General features: G+C 47.9%; 1 pseudogene; it reads left to right on the forward strand.

Moving 5' to 3' along the window:
- Positions 1–418: 418 nt before the first annotated feature.
- Positions 419–11,234, forward strand: part of LOC105523849 — a 23,792-nt pseudogene continuing 12,976 nt past the window's right edge.

Raw genomic sequence — 11,234 nt, forward strand, 5'->3', positions numbered from 1 at the left:
AAAATTTTCAAGCCCTGTGTTTAAGCTAATCAGTACCTTAAAAAAATAAAATTCTAGATATAAACTTGGTGGATTAAGGCTCAGTAAACAGTAATCAAACAAACAACAGATTTGTCCTCAGAATATGAAAGCCAAAGTTTTTTTCTTTCCTGATCCTGCTTCATATTATTCTGCTGTCCAATTTCTTTTCTGTAGGAAAACCCCAAGGAGATATAAAAAAGAGATATAAAACAGTGGTGAATGGCTTCCAAATGACTGTTTGCCCTTGTTTTTTAAGCCAAAAATCTCTAAAAATAGGTCTTTAATTCCGGCAGCAGATTAGGACAAACACTCAAAAATTCATGTTTTCTTCAAAAAATTTCAACTGGCGAGCTTTCACGCTGTAAGTTGTATACTTTTCACCCATGTGCTCCCGCAAATGTACCTATTTGAGAAACAAAAAGAAAATCAGTATGTAGTAGGAAAAAATATTTCTGTAATCTTAGAGGAAGGGCTTTTCTAAGCATGATATCAAAGGTGGAAACCATACAGGAAAATACTAATAGTTCAGTTTGCATAAAAATTTTAAACTTCAAGATATTTTAAAAAGTCATAAGAAATTAAAGAGCAAACAAAAAATAAACTAGGGAAAACATTTGCAACATTCATGCCAAAGGATTAATAGCATTCATATATAAAGAGTTCTTTGAATCAATAAAACCCAACAATATTAGAATAGGTAAAACAAAATCAATCTCATAGATAATTCAGCAAATTCATTTATATATATATATATGTAAATATAAATCCCATATATTTACAAAATAATCACATAAACCATTTAGTGAAATGGGAAAAGTTCCCTTGTCCCCCTTGCAGGGCGTTTGATTGGGGGTGTGGCTCGCTTCTTCAGTGCCCCACTGCTCAAACCGCTAGGGGAGCATACAGACAGGCAGAATGTGGGGGCTCCGATCCCACGGTAGTGTCTAGGGGTGAATGTTTACAGCTGAAGCCCCAGTGGGCATGTGTTACAGGGTGCTCTTTTAGTTTAGCCATCTGTAGGCAGCTTGTGTTAGCTCAATTAGACCCTTGCCCTATTGCAAGGACAGAGGGCTTTCTGTATCCCAGGGTTCCTGCCTTGGTGTACCGGAAGAATCAGATCACACATAGGCTTAGAGAATGAGTGCAAGGTTTTATTGAGTGAAAGTAGCTCTCAGCAGATGGGGGAACCAGAAGGGAGACGGTTTTCCCCTGGAGTCCGGCTGCTCGGCGGCCCGGGTTCTCCTCCAGCTGCCCTGGCCAAACTCCACCTTGTTCTGCCAGTCGATGGCCTGCTGGCATCTGTCAGTGTGCTCTTCTGCTGGCATGTTCCCCTTGACGTCCTCTCAATGCCCAGCGGCTTGTGTCTTCTTTTGCCGATTTGTTTCTCTCAACATCCAGCCTCTTATCTGTGTTCCTGCTAGGGTCTCGGGGGTTTTTTATAGGCACAGGATGGAGGAGTGGCAGGCCAGGGTGGTCTTGGGAAATGCAACATTTGGGTACGAAGGCAGCAGTGCTTGTTCTGAAGGTGGAGCCCTAGCCAGAGGCCACACCCTCCCTTACCCAGTACTTCCCTGCCCCCCTTCCATATCATTAGCATACATAAAATTCAATCTGACTAGTAATAAAAAAAAAAGTACTATGTGACATTCAATGTATGCTTGTGGAAAGAACTGTTCAAAATTAAAATAACACCTAGTATGTTATACTGTGAACCTCCTGATACAATGCACTGAGGGCATATCACTTACGTGGTATTCCTGCCAAAAATGTATAACCTAAATCTATTCATGAGAAAACATCAGAAAAATCCAAACCAAGGGACATTTTATAAAACACACGGCCCAGGCTGTCTCATCCTTATGAGCAGCCTGCCCTGAATCCTCTCTCTCTCAGGGTATACTGCCTATTCTGCACTTAACTTTCAAAATACTATTTTTCTTTTGCAATAAATTATTCTATACTGCAAAAAATAAAAAAAAATGGCCCCTGCTCCTCAAAAATGTCAACGTCATCCAGACGTAGTAGCTCACGCCTGTAATCCCAGTACTTTCGGAAGCCTAGGCAGGCGGATCACCTGAGGTCAGGAGTTCGAGACCAGCCTGACCAATATGGAGAAACCCCATCTCTACTAAAATTACAAAATTAGCTGGGCGTGGTGGCGCATGCCTGTAATCCCAGCTACTCAGGAGGCTGAGGCAGGAGAATTGCTTGAACCCGGGAGGCGGACGTTGCGTTGAGCCAAGATCACACCACTGCACTCCAGCCTGGGCAATAAGAGCAAAACTCCCTCTCAAAAAAAAGAAAAGTCAAAGTCACAAAAAAGTGAGAAAATGTTTCAAATTTAAAAAGACGTAACAATTAAATATAAAATGTAATCCTGTTTGGTTCCGCATCCAACATGACACCATAAGGAGCTCTGTAAACCTACCATTTCCCTCAGTGGCCAGGCTCACATCTGTAATTCCAGCACTTTAGAAGGCCAAAGTGGGCTGATCCCTTGAGCTCAGAAGTTTAAGACCAGCCTAGGCAACAGGGTGAAACTTTCTCTCTACAAAAACTACAAAAAATTAGCCAGGTGTGGTGGTGTGCACCTGTAGTCCTAGGTACTTGGGAGAATGACTTGAGCTAGGGAGGCAGAGACTGCAGTGAGCCGTGATCATGCCACTGCACTCCAGCCAGGGCTATAGAACAAGGCTTCAACTCCAAAAAACAAAGTCTCTGGAAATGGTGCTAAGAGAAAATGACCTTCAAATTTTTAAATAAAAATTATAGGAGGCCATTGTTTTGGACTAAACTCCTGCACTAGTGATGACAGCCGCGGGCCATCCAGAGCAGCCGCTACCATCACGCTGGCAGCAGCAGGGAGATGTGAGCGGTGATGGCAGCAGCAGCTGCAGAAGAGCAGTGGCACCATTGGAACCCTGTACCCCACATCCCTGAAGCAGCTGGCCAGACCTCGCCCACCTTCCGCATGGTTGGGAGCCGCCCCCAGGCCGGGACCCTCCACCACTCCGGACACCTGCCTCAGCTGTGGGGAAGGCGAGGGGAGGAAGCACAGTCCCCAGAGCCGGCCCCTGGGAGCCCCGCCCAGAACCCACTGCCCTGGAGGTTGCTAGGATGGGGCCAGGCTGTCACCTGCCGGTGGGGGAGCAGCGTGGTCAGGAGCAAAGGGGCAGGCACAGAGGTGCCCCAAGGCAGAGCCAGGCCGGAGAGGCCCCAGCTGCCCCTGCAGGCTCAGGGGTGTCTGTTCCCACAGCCTGGCCTCTCCCTATTACCCCCACCCCCAGCTCCAATCTCAGAGCCAGATGAACCCAGGCGTGGTAAAAGCCCGGCCAGGTGTATGCATGTTTGGGGCAGCAATGACACACCAGCCCTCTGCCACTTTGTCCCTCTCCGGACTTTGGGCTACAACAAGCGCAGGATGGGGAGAGTTTAAGCTGAGGGCGAGCGGAGGGCAGCTTGGCACTGGCCTGCATGTGCACCATGGCATGAGCAGCCTGGGCCTGAGCAGGAGGCAGACAGGCTACTGGACAGAAGGGGGCGGGTCCCTGGTGAGGCCCCACCTTAAGGCCAGGGAGGGCTTGAAGGTTGGGGGCCTAGCTGCTAGTCCCATAGACCAGAGTGGGAACTTGTGGTGCCTTTTCTGGGCCTGCCCATGGACCAATCGGCAGGTACTTACTCCTGTTTAAGCCCCCTTAAACCCCTGGGCTTAGCCAGAGCAGAACAGACAATGGGACGACTAGCTGCGGAGGAGCTACCCTCTCTGTGGAGGAGCTACCCTCTCTTGATGAGCTCAGCACTCATCAAATGGGGCTGAATACTCCAGGAGACACCCTGTCTATGGAAAGGAGGTGACCCCTGCGGACCTCCTCTGAGCTGTTCTCTCTTTTTTTCTGAGACGGAGTCTTGCTCTGTCACCCAGGCTGGAGTGCAGTGGCATGATCTTGGCTCACTGCAACCTCCACCTCTTGGGTTCAAGCGATTCTCCTGCCTCAGCCTGCCCAGTAGCTGGGACTACAGGCACATGCCATCAGGCCTGGCTAATTTTTTTTGGTATTTTTAGTAGAGACGGGGTTTCACCATGTTGGCCAGGCTGGTCTCGAATTCCTGACCTCGTGATCCACCCACCTTGGCCTCCCAAAGTGCTGGGATTACAGGCATAAGCCATCACGTCCAGCCTGAGCTGTTCTCTCAAAGAAACTCCTCTTCCTCTTGCTTACCCTTCACTTGTCTGCGTACCTCTTCCTAGTCACAGGATAAGAACTCGGGACTCACCGAATGGTGAGGCTGAAAGAACTGTAACACAAACATATTAGGAGCTGAGATGCCCCTTTCTCACCATGTTGCATGTGAAGAGGAGAGAAGAGCTGTGGCCCTTCAAGGAGCCCAGACCTGGGAGCTCCCCAAACCAGGGCTGTGACTCCCTCTTTGGGGCGCTGTGGTTCCTGGCATCTCCAAGCTTCCCCAGTGTTCCCTGGTGCCAGCACTGGAAGCTGCCTGAAGTGCACCTCATCTGGCCGTAGCTTCACAGAGGACCAGTACCCATGCCGGCACCTGGAGCTGCCCACCCCGCTGCAGCAACTAGAGTTTCTTGACTGCACAGTGGCTGGACCCCATGTTTGCTCCCACACCCCTTGTTGCTCACCGCTCCATGCCTGACTCTCCCTTGGCAGGCATGGGATACAGGCTGGTAATATGAGTGCAATGCCAGGCTGTGGACAGAACAAGCCCAGTGGGCCCAAGTAAAACTCAGGCAAAGGCGCCATCAGCCACAGATGTTTCTGGTCAGAAAAGTGACACCCCAAAGATCTCATAACACTAGGCCCAATAGTCCAGACTAAAAATCATAATAGCATCACTAATGCTCACCAAACAGAAATTGAGCTGTCATCTGGCCTTTCTAGAAATTGAGAGACTGAAAGAGGTAACAGCCTAATTTCCCAAACAAGCCAGTTTCAACTGACATCGTATGAAGCTCTCTCTGTTTTAATCTTTCATCTGAAGTAACCTGATGTTAACCAATCAGCTTATTTTTCCATTATTCTGTCTCCCTGTCCCCACCCTAAAATGACCAATCCACTTTTTTTCTGGAGCAACCCTATTAAATGAGACCAATCCACTTTTTATTCTTTTTTTCTTCTTTATCCGACCCCTTTTCTGTCTATAAAGCTAATCTCCTCTGCTTCACTCATTAGAACACTTATTCTATTTTACAGAATGAAGTGTTGCCCAATGCTAGAATCACAATAAACCCAATTGAGATATTTAAACAAAATGTGTTATAATTTTGTCTTTTGACAGAAGAAACATTTATTTGAGAAAATCTAAACTTTGGTAAGAACGGTAAGAGTCAGTGGTACGCAAATCATGACCAACTGCCACCTTTCTCCAGCCCACCTAAGTGAGACAAAAATTCTACTCCAGGCCACTGAAGGCAAGAACATAGGCCTTTGTTTTCCTGCAACTTCCAGTTGAAAGGTTATCTTCTTCGGAGGGTAGGACACTGGCAGATCCCATCCTGCTGCCTGTTGTTGAGGCTACATTTCAGGAGTGTGCAGGCAAGAAGCAGGAGTTCCCTTCTTCCACCTAGCCCAGAGTACTACGATGTAGGTTCTACTTTGGGTACAGGACTGCTAAAAATTATGGGGACCAGTCCAGGTGTGTTGGCTCACACCTGTAACGCCAGCACTTTGGGAGACCGAGGTGGGTGGATCACCTGAGGTCAGGAGTTTGAGACCCAGCCTGGCCAACATGGTGAAACCGCGTCTCTACTAAAAATACAAAAATTGGCTGGGTGTGGTGATGGGTGCCTATAATCCCAGCTACTTGGGAGGCTTAGATAGGAGAATCACTTGAACTCAGCAGGCGGAGGTTGCAGTGAGCTGAGATTGAGCCACTGACTACAGCCTGGGTGACAAAGCAAGACTCCATCTCAAAATAATAATAATAATTATGGGGCCCCAAATCACCTCTTCTCCAGACCATAAAGTGAAGATGCCATGTTAGTGAAATGCCAAGAAGTATGCCAAGTATGCCAAGAAGACCAGAGGCTACTGCCCCATCTCCCTCCAAAACCAAGTGCACTAAGTTTCTAAAGTGCGGGTATCACTTGGAAGAGTGCCATTGTCTCCACCCACAGCTCCATAGCCATGCTCACAAACTTTGCTTGGGAATAGAAAGAGGCCATAAAACAGAGCACCAAATCTCTTCCTAAATGAACTGACTTCATCTGGAACAGAGTGTGGAGTTCGAGCCTCACAGTGCTTTCAAAAAGAGTGGAAGTGTAACTGAGTACCTCCACTTTAATCATTATTATTATTATTATTCTGTGAGACAGAGTCTCACTGTCATCCAGGCTGCAGTGCAGTGGCACAATCTCAGCTCACTGCAACCTCTGCCCCCCGGGTTCAAGCAATTCTCATGCCTCAGCCTCCCGAGTAGCTAGGATTACAGGCGTATGCCACCACACCAGGCTAATGTTTGTATTTTTAGTAGAGATGGGGTTTCATCATGTTGGCCAGGCTGGTCTCAAACTCTTGACCTCAAGTCCCAAGGTGCTGGGATTACAGGCATGAGCTACTGCACCTGGCCTCAATTATTTAATTATTTTTAAATTCTTTGTTTTCTCTCTCTTCTTATCCTCCTTTTTCCCACTTCCTACTTAGCTCTTTAGAAATACAATTATAGGCTGGGCGTGGTAGCTCATGCCTGTAATCCCAGCACTCTCTGGGAGGCCGAGGCAGGTTGATCACCTAAGTTTAGGAGTTTGAGACCAACCTGGCCAACATGGTGAAACACCGTCTGTATTAAAAATAAAAAAATTAGCTGGGCATGGTGGCAGATGCCTGTAATCCCAGTTACTCAGGAAGATGAGACAGGAGAACTGCTTGAACTTGGGAGGCGGAGCTTGCAGTGAACCAAGATCGCACCACTGCACTCCAGCTTGGGCAACAGAGCGAGACGCCATCTCAAAAAAAAGAAAAAAAAGAAAAAAAAAAGAAATACAATTATAGCCTTTTACCTTCTCTTCATCAGACACTCCCTACAGGGGTAGATCAACTATGTGCTTAGAAGCTCCAGAGCAGAACACTTGCCCACTAGGAGGTTGTCTCAAGAGGTAACAGTAGATTCACAACCCAACGTATGCCTGCTCACAAAGAAACCAGCAGTCACCACCTTGATCACCTGGTAGATAAGGCACCAAGCTAACACACAGACCCTTGCAACTGCTCGCTCCCCCCTAACCCGCCATATCCCATTCATGTTAGGCCCTTGTTTTTGAGACGGAGCTCCATTCTTGTTGCCCAGGTTGGAATGCAATGGCACAATCTCGGCTCACCGACCACAACCTCCGCCTCCCAGGTTCAAGTGATTCTCCTGCCTCAGACTCCCAAGTAGCTGGGATAACAGGCATGCACCACCACACCCGGCTAATTTTGTATTTTTAGTAGAGACAGGGTTTCTCCATGTTGGTCAGGCTGGTCTCAAACTCCCAACCTCAGGTGATTTGCCTGCCTTAGCCTCCCAAAGTGCTGGGATTACAGGGGTGAGACGCCGTGCCCAGCCTATGCCCCCTTTAAAAGTGCTTGCTGTCTACTCCAAAGGAGGAGTACTTTTAAAGGCAGAAAGCCTGTACTTCCCCCCAAGCTAAGCTTTGGAATAAAAAGTCACCTTAGGCCGGGCGCAGTGGTTCACGCCTGTAATCCCAGCACTCTGGGAGGCCCAGGTGGGTGGATCACAAGGTCAGAAGATCGAGACCATTGTGGCTAATATGGTGAAACCCCGTCTCTACTAAAAATACAAAAAATTAGCTGGGCGTGGTGGCAGGCGCCTATAGTCCCAGCTACTTAGGAGGCTAAGGCAGGAGAATGGCGTGAACCCGGGAGGCGGAACTTGCAGTGACCCGAGATATCACGCCACTGCACTCCAGCCTGGGTGACAGAGTGAGACTCCCTCTTAAAAAAAAAAAAGTCACTTTATACCAGACCTTGCTCTTGTTAATTGGATTCTGCAAGCACCAAGCAACTGAACCTGTGTTTTAGATACAGCAGTAGAAAGGCAGCTGGGAGGAGATAAGCCAATTCATTGGAGATGTAAACTAAACTATAGGCTGGGCTAGTTTGCAGAGAGGACTACAAAGCTGGGACGAGGCCTCTTGGGGTCAGAAAAAAAAAAAACTCAGATATTGACATTGGGAGCAATCCTGTCAAAAGAGACTAAATTTAATCAGATCAGTCTGTGGAGTGATGTATGCCCCACGACATTGTTGAAAACAATAAAGCAATCAGCCAGAAACTAAAGGGTCTTAAAAGTTATGTGAAGTCAGGGAAAGAGAGTGAAGAAAGCCCTTGTACAACTACAGTCATTCCAAGGTAACTGTTAGCACCCAAGGCTGCATACATGGAGGGGCAACATCAGGGGCTTTATACTACCGGGAAGGGACAGAGGAAGGAGACAGACTTCACCAAAACAATTCAGGTCAGACATGGTGGCTCACGCCTCTAATCCCAACACTTTAGGAGGCCAAAGTGGGCAGATCATGAGGTCAGGAGATCAAGACATCCTGGTCAACGTAGTGAAACCCTGTCTCTACTAAAAATACAAAAATTAGCTGGGCGGGGTGACATGTGCCTGTAGTACCAGCTACCTGGGGAGGCTGAGGCAGGAGAATCGCTTGAACCAGGGAGTTGAAAGTTATGGTGAGCCAAGATCGTGCCATTGCCCTTCAGCCTGGCAACAGAGCGAGACTACATCTCAAAAAATAAATAAATAAAAATCCAGTCAGTTACTATACAAATAAGCATATAACAATCACCGGCCAGGGACAGTGGCTCACGCCTGTTATCCCAGCACTTTGGAAGGCCAAGGTGGGCAGATCATGAGGTCAGGAGACCGAGACCACCCTGGCTAACACGGTGAAACCCCGTCTCTACTAAAAAATACAAAAAATTAGTCAGGCGTGCTGGCGGGCGCCTGTAGTCCCAGCTACTCAGGAGGCTGAGGCAGGAGAATGGTGTGAACCCAGGAGGCAGAGATTGCAGTGAGCCGAGATAGCGCCACTGCACTTCAGCCTGGGCGACAGAGCAAGACTCTGTCTCTAAAATAACAAAAATAATCCCCAAAGGGGCCAATACCGAGTTTAAACAATGAATTATCTAAAATGTCCAGCTTCCAGTAAAAAGTTGTGAGAAATGCAAAGAAATAGGATAGTATGACACATATGCTGGAAAAAAAGCAAACAAGAGAAACTGCCTGTGAAAGTAACCAGATGTTAGATTCAACAGACAAAGGTTTCAAAGTAGGCCAGGTGCAGTGGCTCATACCTGTAATCCCAGCACTTTGGGAGGCCGAGGTGGGCAGATCACAAGGTCAGGAGTACATAGACCAGCCTGACCATTATGGTGAAACTCCATCTCTACTAAAAATACAAAAACTAGCCAGGTGTGGTGGCACACACCTGTAGTCCCAGTTACTCAGCAGGCTGAGGCAGGAGAATCGCTTGAACCTGGGAGGCAGAGGTTGCAGTGAGCCAAGATCACGCCACTGCACTCCAGCCTGGGTGACAGAGTGAGACTCTGTCTCAAAATAAGAAAAAAAAAAAAAAAAGATTTCAAAGTATCCACTATAAATATGTTCAAAGAATGAAAGGAAAACATAATTTAAAAAGTAAAGGAAGGTATAGTGACAATGTCACATCAAATAGAGAATATTAAGAAACAGAAAAAAATTATTAATTAAAAGACCCAAATGGAAAATCTAGAGCTGAGAAGTACAATCACTGAAAAGCAAAATTCACTAGAGGGGCTCAACAGCGTACTTACACTGGCAGAATAATTAGCAAGCTTGGGGACAGACCAATAGAAATTATGCAATCCAAATAACGGAGAAAAAACTAAAATGAAGAATGAACAGAGACTCAGAGAAATGAAGGGCACCATTAACCACACCAAATATGTATAAAGAAAACACCAGGAGAGGAGAGAAAGGAGTAGAAAAAAGGCCGGGCATGGTGGCTCACACCTGTAATCCCAGCACTTTGGGAGGCCGAGGTGGGTGAATCACTTGAGGTTAGGAGTAAAAGACCAACTTGGCCAACATGGTGAACCCCCATCTCTACTAAAAATACAAAAATTAGCTGGGTGTGGTGGCATATGCCTGTAGTCCCAGGTACTTGGGAGGCTGAAGCAGATGAGTAGCTAGGACTGTGTCTGGAATTGGTGGGTTCTTGGTCTCGCTGACTTCAAGAATGAAGCCACAGACCCTCGCAGTAAGTATTACAGTTCTTAAAGATGGTGTATCCAGAGTTTGTTCCTTCAGATGTTCAGATATGTCCGGAGTTTCTTCCTTCTGGTGGATTCGTGGTCTTGCTGACTTCAGGGGTGAAGCTGCAGACCTTCATGGTGAGTGATACAGCTCTTAAAGGCAGTGCGTCTGGAGTTCTTCGTTCCTTCTGGTGAGTTCATGGTCTTGCTGGCTTCAGAAGTAAAGCTGCAGACCTTTGTGGTGAGTATTACAGCTTATAAAGGTGGCACAGACTCAAAGAATGAGCAGCAACAAGATTTATGGCAAAGAAAGAACAAAGCTTCCACAGGTTGAAAAGGGACCTGATCAGGTTGACACTGCAGGCTGGGGCAGCCTGCTTTTATTCCCTTATCTGACCCCATGCACATCCTGCTGATTGGTCCATTTTACAGAGGGCTGATTGGTCCGTTTTGACAGGGTGCTGATTGGTGCATTTACAAACCTTGAGCTAGACACAGAATGTTGATTGGTGCATTTACAATCCTTTAGCTAGACACAAAAGTTCCGCAAGTCCTCACACAACTCAGGAGCCCAGCTGGCTTCTCCTAGTGCCTCCCTCCCCAGGGCTGTAAGCGGAGCTGCCCGCCAGTCCTGCGCTGGGCTTCTGCACTCCTCAGCCCTTGGGTGGTTGCTGGGACCTGGCACCGCGGATCCGGGGTTGGCGCCCGTCAGGGAGGCTGGGGCCGAGCAAGGTGCTCCAACATGGAGGGCTGCAGGTCCCGAGCCCTGCCCGGCGGGGAGGCGGCTGAGGCCTGGCAAGAATTCCAGTGCTGCATGTGCGGGCTGGCAGTGCTGGAGGACCCACTGCACCCTCCGTAGCTGCTGGCCCGGGTGCTAAGCCCCTCACTGTGCGGGCCAGTGGCTCTGGCCGCCCAGCCGTTCTGAGTGCAGGGCCCTGCGGAGGCCGCACC

Source organism: Colobus angolensis, unplaced genomic scaffold (genome assembly GCF_000951035.1).
Source record: "Colobus angolensis palliatus isolate OR3802 unplaced genomic scaffold, Cang.pa_1.0 Scaffold477, whole genome shotgun sequence".
NCBI classification, from domain to species: Eukaryota; Metazoa; Chordata; class Mammalia; order Primates; family Cercopithecidae; genus Colobus; species Colobus angolensis.